The following is a 10250-nucleotide window of genomic DNA, read 5'->3' on the forward strand; positions in this document are numbered from 1 at the left end:
CTCCTGCAGCCCTGAGGGCTGTGGCCTGCCGGGCGCCTCCGTCCATGGGATTTCCCAGGCAGGAGTACTGGAGTGGGCTGCCGTTTCCTCCTGCGGGGGACCTTCCCGGCCCAGGGATCGAACCCGGGTCTTTTGTGTCTCCTGCATCGGTAGGTGGATGCTTTACCACTGTGCCACCTCAAAAGCCCTTAAATATGGTCGGAAGTGCTAAAGCATCTATTACAGTACCGCACATTCATATCTTAATTTTTTAAGAAGTCTTTCCAGTTTAGGGCAGCAGAATAGAAATGCGTAGCTCTTTATAAGGCCATTGTTAAGTTTTGCCGAAAGTGAAACTAGTTGTGAAAGTAGAAGGCGTAAAGAAGATAATTCCTTCTTCTTCTTCTTTATTTATTTATTTGTTTTTTTTTACAAATAGTCTATTATCTTTAGGATAAATTTAAGCAGACAATGTTTAAGGGAAGATTAGATCTATTAAAAGGCCTTACTGCATTTTGTCTTTGGTGCTGGTGACCTTTCCCTAGCTGTTTGAACCAAGTGAGAAAGGTTAATAAAGCTCTACAGTAAAACAATCTGACTTAAAATAAAGCTGCATACTTAATAGAAAGCCTGGCCCTTTGCTTATAAGTAGGAGAATATAACTGAATGTTTGATGAATGCAGAACTTTCATAAGATTTGAGACTATACCAGTTCAATTTTAAAATAAAGAGGAAAAGAAGTTCAAAATGTTCAGATCACCAGATGAGAGTATAAATTATATGGCAAAGTGTATATAAAATAGAAATTAGGTTGTGGGCATCCTAATGTCACATCTATACTGAAGATATAAAAAATTAAGTGTCTTCCAATTTTGTATTTTTAACCAGAGAAAAGTCATTTTCTATGAATACTTCTGTTTACCAAATCAACCACTGACTTGGTTCTAAAAGAGTTTGATTATTTAAGTCCTGTAAGAATTTCATCTGAAATAGTTTTAGCAGCATATAGTATCAGTAATTATGATATGAAGTCAGCATAACGTTTGCATCTTCTAAAACTGGTTTGAAATTTGCTTAGTGCAGTTTTACCCAATTATGTTAGTGATCTTGAGAATTTTTTTTTTAAACACACACACACACACAAACCAATACCAGTCACAGCAGTGTTCTGTGAAAGAAGTTTCTGTAACCTGAAGTTAATTTAAAATTACTTATGATTGTCACGTATTTTGGGCTCCTAATAAAATCCAGTTACAATTTTAGGACCTGGCAAAATTCAGTTAAAATTTCTATTTGCTTTATTCAGAGTACGAAGGAGTAAACTCCCCCCTAATTTGTTTATGGAGACCTACATTTCATAAAGGACTTAAACAAAAGCATCTTGGGTCAGGATTTGCATAAAATATTTGTTTCTCCCAGTGCAGTTAAATGGATGCTCTTTCAGAAGATGTTCTTGCTTGCAAAGATGATCATAAAGTCATGCCTATTCCCATATGGAAGTAAATTTGTTACATGAAAAAGCTCGAAGGTTTAGGACCCCCTTGGGGCAGTTTTTTTGAGGAAGCTTCAAACAGCCCAAGAGAGAAAGGACTCTTTTGAGGATGAGAGTGATGCAGAGGCTTCTTGGAGCAAAAAGATAAGCCAGAGTTCAAAGGGGAAGGCTTGAGTTAGATAGGACTTCCCTGGTGGCTCAGCTGGTAAAGAACCCGCCTCCATGCCTGAGACCTGGGTTCGTACCTGGGTTGGAAACATCCCCCGGAGAAGGGAAGGGCTACCCACTTCAGTATGCTGGCCTCTAGAATTCCATGGACTATCCATGGGGTCACAAAGAATTGGACACAACTGAGGGACTTTCACTCACTCGCTGAGTTAGGTAAGCGATGGGAGGGGTGGTAACAGGAGTGGGGAGCTCAGTAGCTTTGGCCCAAGGGAAGGAATGTGGGGAGGTGAGCCTAGACAGGTCACCAGAGTCCATTTCAATGGATCTTCACTGATATGTCAGGGATGTGGGATGTTATTGGCAGAGGGGAGTCACTGAAGTCTTCATAGGAATCAGATAAAGACATTTCTGATTTAAGTATCAACACGACCACAATGTTCTGGATAAATTTAAGGTAGGGAGAAATTGTGGGCAGTCACTTTAGGCTGAGATGGCAAAACTGAGTGAAGGGAATTATACCTATCCTTACATCACCAGTAATTGCCTAAGATAAGATTCACCTGGAGAGCTTATTAATTATTCCAGATCATCATGATTTTCCTCCGCAAGTGGTCACGACAGTAGGGCTGGCATCTGACAAGGAATTGATCATTTTAAAATAGTTACATGTGATTTTATCTCCAGATGGCTGGGGAAATGCTCCCCGGGAATGTCTGGCTGATGAAATGTGAAATTGCATGGGATAGTGTCAAAGCAAAAACCACACCCAAGTAAAACAGGCCAAGTAGATTTTACACCATGCTATCATAGAGAAGGAAAGCCAGAACTCAGTCTGAATTCAACTCTACTGAAATAAAGGTGGGAGTGAAATATTAGAGGATTTTAGGGGAGAGATCCATGGGATGTGTTGAGCACATTGAGTAATTCCAAAACTTGCAAATGTTCTTTTCTGTGATTAGGCCACTTCTGTTTACTAACTGGCTCTCATCAATCCACCAATAAGCGAGTTAGGCTTCTACCTTTTCTCACTTCAGTTCAGTTCAGTTGCTGTCTTGTGTCCAACTCTTTGTGACTCCATGGACTGCAGCACACCAGGCTTCTCTGTCCATCACCAACTCCCAGAGCTTACTCAAACTCATGTCCATTGAGTTGGTGATGCCATCCAACCATCTCATCTTCTGTCATCCCCTTCTCCTCCCACCTTCAGTCTTTCCCAGTTTCAGGGTCTTTTCTAGTGAGTCAGTTCTTCGCATCAAGTGGCCAAAGTATTAGTTTCAGTTTCAGCATCAGTCCTTCCAATAAATATTCTGGACTGATTTCCTTTAGGATTGACTGGTTTGATCTCCTTGCAGTCCAAGGGACTCTCAAGAGTCTTTTCCAACACTGCAGTTCAAAAGCATCAATTCTTCGGCATTCAGCTTTCTTTATAGTCCAACTCTCACATCCATACACGTGACTACTGGAAAAACCATAGCTTTGACTAGACGGACCTTTGTTGGCAAAGTAATGTCTCTGCTTTTAATATGCTGTCTAGGTTGATCATAGCTTTCCTTCCAAGGAGCAAACGTCTTTTAATTTCATGGCTGCAGTCATAATCTGCAGTGATTTTGGAGCCCAAATAAAGTCTGTCACCGTTTCCATTGTTTCCCCATCTATTTGCCATGAAGTTGTTGCAGGAAGGAGGACCCCTTCCAGGGCCTGAAACTGGGCTCTTGTCTAACACTTGGAAATGAATTGTCCAAGGAGACACATGTGCTGACAAAGCAAGAGATTTTATTGGGAAAGGGCACCGGGTGGAGAGCAGGAGGGTAAGGGAACCCAGGAGAACTGCTCTGCCACATGGCTTGCAGTCTCGGGTTTTATGGTGATGGGATTAGTTTCCGGGTTGTCTTTAGCCAATCATTCTGACTCAGAGTCCTTCCTGGTGGTGCACGCCTTGTTCAGCCAAGATGGATGCCAGAGAGAAGGATTCTGGGAGGTGGTCAGACATGTGTCTCCTTTTGACCTTTCCCAAACTCTTCCTGTTGGTGGTGGCTTATTAGTTCTGTGTTCCTTACCAGGACCTCCTGTCGTAAAACAACTCATGCAAATGGTTACTATGGTGCCTGGCCAGGGTGGATGGTTTCAATCATTGTGCTTCCCCTAACAAAGTGATGGGACCAGATGCCATGATCTTAGTTTTCTGAATGTTGAGCTTTAAGCCAACTTTTTCACTCTCCTCTTTCACTTTCATCAAGAGGCTCTTTAGTTCTTTGCTTTCTGCCATAAGGGTGGTGTCATCTGCATATCTGAGGTTATTGATATTTCTCCCTACAATCTTGATTCCAGCTTGTGCTTCATCCAGCCTGGCATTTTGCATGATGTACTCTGCATATAAATTAAATAAGCAGGGTGACAATATACAGCCTTGACGTACTCCTTTTCCTATTTGGAACCAGTCTGTTCCATGTCCCAGTTCTAACTGTTGCTTCCTGACCTGCATACAGATTTCTCAGGAGGCAGATCAGGTGGTCTGGTATTCCCATCTCTTTCAGAATTTTCCACAGTTTGTTGTGATCCACATAGTCAAAGACTTTGGCATAGTCAATAAAGCAGAAATAGATATTTTTCTGGAACTCTGTTGCTTTTTTAGTGATCTAACGGATGTTGGTAATTTGATCTGTGGTTCCTCTGCCTTTTCTAAAACCAGCTTGAACATCTGGAAGTTCATGGTTCAGGTACCTTCTCTCAGAGACTGATAAATGGTAGCCTGGTCTTTCTGGCTGATTGCATTTCAAAGTAGAGAAGGCAATGGCAACCCACTCCAGTAGCCTTGCCTGGAAAATCCCATGGATGGGGAGCCTGGTAGGCTGCAGTCCATGGGGTCGCAAAGAGTTGGACACGACTGAGCAACTTCACTTTCACTTTTCACTTTCATGCATCGGAGAGGGAAATGGCAACGCACTCCAGCATTCTTGCCTGGAGAATCCCAGGGACGGTGGAGCCTGGTGGGCTACCGTCTATGGGGGTTGCACAGAGTCAGACACGACTGAAGCGATTTAGCAGCAGCAGCAGCAGCATTTCAAAGGGATGGTTCATAGTCCTTGAGAAAGACCTTCTGGGGGCTGTAAAATTGGCTGGAGGTTGGGAGATTTACATCTCAGTGGAGCAGAGAAAGAACTCACAATGACACATTTTTAAAGTAAAGGATCTAAGACAAGGAAGGTCAAGGTATAGAGTCAGGAAATGCAGAAGTTCAGGCAGGCTGAGGTGCAGGTTAAGTGCATCTTGGTAAGGGTGAGGTCTTGTTGCTGCTGTTACTACTGCTGCTGTCTGAGGGCTTCCCTGGCGGCTCAGATGGTAAAGCATCTGTCTGCGGTGCCAGAGACCCAGGTTTGATCCCTGGGTCGGGAAGGTCCTCTGGAGAAGGAAATGGCTACTCACTCCAGTATTCTTGCCTGGAGAATTTCCTGGACAGAGGAACCTGGTGAGCTACAGTCCAGGGGGTCACAGAGAGTTGGACATGACTGAGGACTAACACGCACAGCACACTGCTGTCTTACGGTGGTTTCTACCTGCTAGAGAGTAAAAGGAAGAGTCAGTGTCAGGGATGCGAGGAAAGAAAAGTCAGCGTGACTTCTGACCCGCTTGGGGACCTGGAGAGGGCACAGAAGAGCGGGCAGCCCACCGGAGGGGCACAGACAGGGGAGCGTGCAGAGGCGGCGGTGGGGCTGGAGCTTCCCGTTGGCAGGCAGAGCGGGGGTGCGGATGGACTGGTCATAACTGAGCGTAACCCTCAGGTCCTGTGTTGGAAACAGCGCCTGGCTCCCAGCATGGGTGGTTGATGAGAGAGGCAGGAGCCAGCAGGGCGGCGGTACCATCTCTGGAGTGTGGTCCTTTCTGGCAGAACACTGCAGAGAAGCTCAGAGTGCATTTATCATTGGCAGCGTGTGTTAGCTTCACCTAAGATGCGTGCATGCACACACACACACACACGTGCCTGCCGAGACGTCTTGTATGTATATTGAAGTATTTCAAAGTAAATTACAGGCATGTAAGCAGCTGAGTTGTATGGAAAACTGATTGCTTCCATTTAGCACAAGTTGTGTTAGAAATTTGTCGGAAAACTTGACTGAGGAAGTTGGGGCTTTTGGAGGCAACCTGGGTAATGATTTCGGAAGATGTGATAATGAAACCTTGGGAGCAGAGATGTTCGCAGAGTTACTGAGGATGTGTATATATTAACACGTCTTACTGTTTTTCAAGGAAGTAAGAGTAAGGGGGGAAGAATCCAGGTCTAAGAATTTCTAGTCCTCTTGAGCAGGAGTGGATGGCCCCAGGGTTACCTGCTCCAGAGAGGTCTGCAGTGCTAAGAACTGTCAAAGGTACAGTTGATTTACTCATTGAACACCAGGCTGAGAAGACGTCAGTAAAGCATTCTGAGGAAGTCAGATGAAGGATTAAAGAGTGGTTAAAAAAGAAAAAAAAAAAAGGAAAGAAAGAAAAATTTCCAGGAAAGCAATGGTTTTTCCAGTAAGTCTGGCTTTGAAAGAGAGTAAGATGTAGGGAGAGAGCAGGAAAGTCACAGGGTTAAGTTACTTGGGATATATGGTATTACTGTGTTTACATTTTTCATTTACTTTTTCTTAGTGATCAGAAGTGAGTGAACAATCAGAAAACAACAATTCCATGCAAGAGAGACCTGCAGGTCAAAGTTCTCCTGAGAAAAACTGTCAGGTCAGACAGAAGCAGCTGGTATGGCACATGGATACTATGGTTCCGTGGTATTTGGGGAGCTCTGTGTGGGGATCTCTGAGCTGCCCTGGATTTGGGTGGGAAGGTGGCCCCATCAGCATTCCACAAGGAAGATCTCTGCTCCCTCATCTTCACCCTGAGACCACCAGGCTGGTCTCAACTTGCCTGTCTCCTCTCTGCCTCTCGGTTCCCAGTGTCCTGTGCAATGAAGTCCTACCCTTGGGCTAGTATACTTGTCAAGAATATGGTCAAGTATTTTCATTTAACAAACCTTTGTGTATTTTCCCCATGATATGCTATCCTGGTTCTAAAACTTGGCCCATGTTAACGCACTTAAGCTACACGGCTCAAAATAGCCTGGAGTTAAAACTCCCCTCCAGGTCCTCCCCACCATTCTATACAGAATAAAGAACTTTCTCCCCCGAAGAAAGGAATGGACATTAAGATTGATTACGTTCAGCTCCCAGCAGACCCCAGTCTCAGGAATTCCTTACCCCGGCTGTTGAAAGCTAACTAATCAAAATAATCATGAGGAAAAACAGACCCTTCAAAACGACGTCTCTCCACACATGTGTGTTTTTTATATATACCTGCCCTCTTCCTGACTTAGCATAGCAGCCCACTGATCTGTCAGCTGCCCCTTCTTGCCTCATTAAAAGTGATCTGTTCCTGTAAGTTGCCAGGCTGGTTCTTTTTCTGAACCTCACCTTCTCTAACTCCCTTAAGTTCCCTTACAAAGACAAGATTCCATCGTTTTGCAAAAGGAGAAACTGAGTCTTAGAAGCAGTAGGAACTTGCTCAAGGCATCCCAGGAAGAGTGGCAGGGCCAAGGTTTGAGCAGAGACATCTCGCCCCTTGCAGAGAACAGTAGATGATGCTGAGCTGTGTCTATTGCTCACCTGCAGCTAAACACAGAATTGCTTCCTAAGGTGGTTTGTCAAACAGAGCCATACACACCAACCAACATGAAATTTTAAACAAACATACCTATGTTATTTTGGACTACTAGACTATTTTTAAGCTAAAAAAACTGCATAGAAAGCCCGAGTTTCTGTTGGTTATTTGTTTCACTGAAATTAATACATTGAAAGATCCCCTTTGGTTTAGAAATGTTGTATTTCATATATGTGTTAGCCTGAGTGTTTTGGGGGCAACTCAGATTACTTTCTTCTAACAATCTGTGAAAGAGCATTGCTTTCCCTCCTGATTTGTGTGCTACATGGTCAAATTAGTTATCAGGATTGACTGAAGCATCTTTATTACTTGTCTTTCCAATTTGTTGTTGTTGTTTAGTGGGTGAGTCGTGTCTGATTCTTAGTGACCCCATGGACTGTAGCCCGCCAGGCTCCTCTGTCCATGGGACTTCCCAGGCAAGAATACTGCAGTGGGTTACCATTCCCTTCAACAGGGGATCTTCCCCACCCGGGGATCGAACCCATGTTGCCTGCATTGCAGGCAGATTCTTTTCCTGCTGAGCTACCAGAGAAGCCCCAACTTTGAATTATAAATACTCCCAAACAGAATTTGAAAATTTCTACTAACATCCTAGAAAATCATTGGAGCAAGATTTTTCTTCTTGCAGTCTGGCTTTGACTGAGAGGGGATCCTTCCGGTGGCTGTATTCTGACCCCCAGGGCAGTGAGTTTGGGCACCTGCTCTAGAGCAGTGGTCCCAAGCTTTCTGGCACTGGGGACAGTTTTTCCTGGGGCAGGGGATGGGGGGGAGCGGGGCGAGGGGAGGGGATGGTTACAGGGTGATTCGAGCTCGTTACATTTACTGTGCACTTTATTTCTGTTATTATTATATCAGCTCCACCTCAGATCATCAGGCTTTACACCCCATATATAGGGGCCCCTGTACTGAACTGTCATGCCGTTATGGTAAAAGTTACAGAGACCTCGTCTTGATGCAATGTAAAACAGATAAAACTATCAGGTTCTTCATACTAATTCATTTTATTTGTTTCATAGCCATAGATAGGGGCAGTTAAAATGCTTGGCATTTCAAAATCCCGGACCACAGGTAGCCAACTTTAATCCTGAAACAAGGCAGCAGAAAGTGCGAATCTCAAAGATGAATGAATACTTTTCCTTAAATGCAAGTAAGATCAAGATTTATTATATTTGATCTGTGGGATTATAAAATGCATGAGTTCTCCTTGACAAAGTAATTAAAGGTTGCCTCTTTTTTATGATTTAAAAATGTATTTTCTATGCTTGCTTCAGTAGTACGTATACTAAAAATGTATTTTCTAAAGTACAACATCACCCCATGTGTCTGGAAGTTAGCAATTTCAAGAAATAGACTGTAATCCCCAATTAGGCATCAATTTTTTAAAAACATGCCTCAGAATTCCTTGCACTGGAGTACTAGATATAGTATGAAAGATGATTAAAATGAAGGAAGGTATATAATTATGAAGGGCTTCCCGGGTGGCTCTATTGGTAGAGAACCTGCCTGCCATAGACCCGGGTTCAATCCCTGGGTCAGGAAGATCCCCTGGAGGAGGGCGTGGCAGCCCGCCCCGGCGTTGGCCTGGAGAAGCCTGTGGACAGAGGAGCCTGGCGGGCCGCGGCGAGCTGGGCGTGACTGGAGGGACATAGCGCGCACATGTCGCTCTGTAACCTCTAGGTGGCGCCTCAGGTGCTCCCGGGAACTCGGGTCCTTCGTGTCTCAGGGCAGGAAGAGTCCAGTGAGAGGCAAAGTGATGGATCAGAAGTGATTCATTAGAACAGGATGCTTGAAAGGGCTGTGGGCAGGCGAGAGGGTGCCAGGCCCGGAAAGGAAAAGTGAGAAGGGAAAGACCGCCTTCTTCCTCTTTCTCAGCTGTCTCATCAGCTCCTCCCAGGCTGGGCAGGGGAGTCTTCTTGTCCCTACTTGGTCAAGCCAGCACTGTCATGGCACTATGGAGCAATTATTTCAGGCCTCAGTGCAGTGAGGGCCTTTCATTTGGAAATGTCCTCTTTCCATAAATTACTGTTTTTTATGTATCCAGAGAGCACGTCCTAGGGATCATTAACTTCCTGAGCTCCCTGGGCAGGATGTGGGCCTCCTGCCACCCCTGTTTCATTGTTTGGGGGCATGTCTCATGCTGTTGTTGGATGGTGGTGTTGCCAAGCAAGCCTGCTTGGCTTTGTGGGTAAGCCAACCTGCTTTATTCAGTGATCGTTAACTTACTTACGGTCCTCTAGTGAGGCTAACAGTTTAATCACCTACTTTGTCCCTTTACTCTGTCCCTTTCAATCAGGAGAAATAATATGCCCATAGGAATGAATTCAAGTATCAGAGGGCACAGAATATCATAAATGCAATTATTGCTAGCACATCAGAGGCATAAATTAAGAAGACCATAAAGAAAAAGATTGATATATTTGACTACATTAAAATTAAGAGTTAAAAATAAAATAAAATAAAATAAAATTAAGAGTTAATGCTCTTTGCAAGATACCCTAAAAATAATGAGAGACATATCACAAGGTAGGATAAGTTATTTATGATCTAAAAGATAAGTATCTAAAGTATATATACATCAGTAAGTAAAACATAAACACTGTAAGAGAAAAATAAACCAAGCAGTAAATAGGCATTTCATAGAAGAAAAGGCTGCTGAACACTTAGGATGCTGAACCTTCTTTATTGGTACTGTATGGAAACCATACAGTATTTTTAAAAAGCAGAGACATCACTTTGCTGACAAAGGTCCATAGAGTCAAAGTTATGGTTTTTCCAGTAGTCATGTATGGATGTGAGAGTTGGACCATAAAGAAGGCTGAGCACTGAAGAACTGATGCTTTCAAACTGTGGTGCTGGAGAAGACTCTTGAGAGTCTCTTGGACTGCAGGATCAAACTAGTCAATCCTAAAGGAAATCGACCTTG

Source organism: Odocoileus virginianus, unplaced genomic scaffold, assembly GCF_023699985.2.
Source record: "Odocoileus virginianus isolate 20LAN1187 ecotype Illinois unplaced genomic scaffold, Ovbor_1.2 Unplaced_Scaffold_3, whole genome shotgun sequence".
Lineage (NCBI taxonomy): Eukaryota > Metazoa > Chordata > Mammalia > Artiodactyla > Cervidae > Odocoileus > Odocoileus virginianus.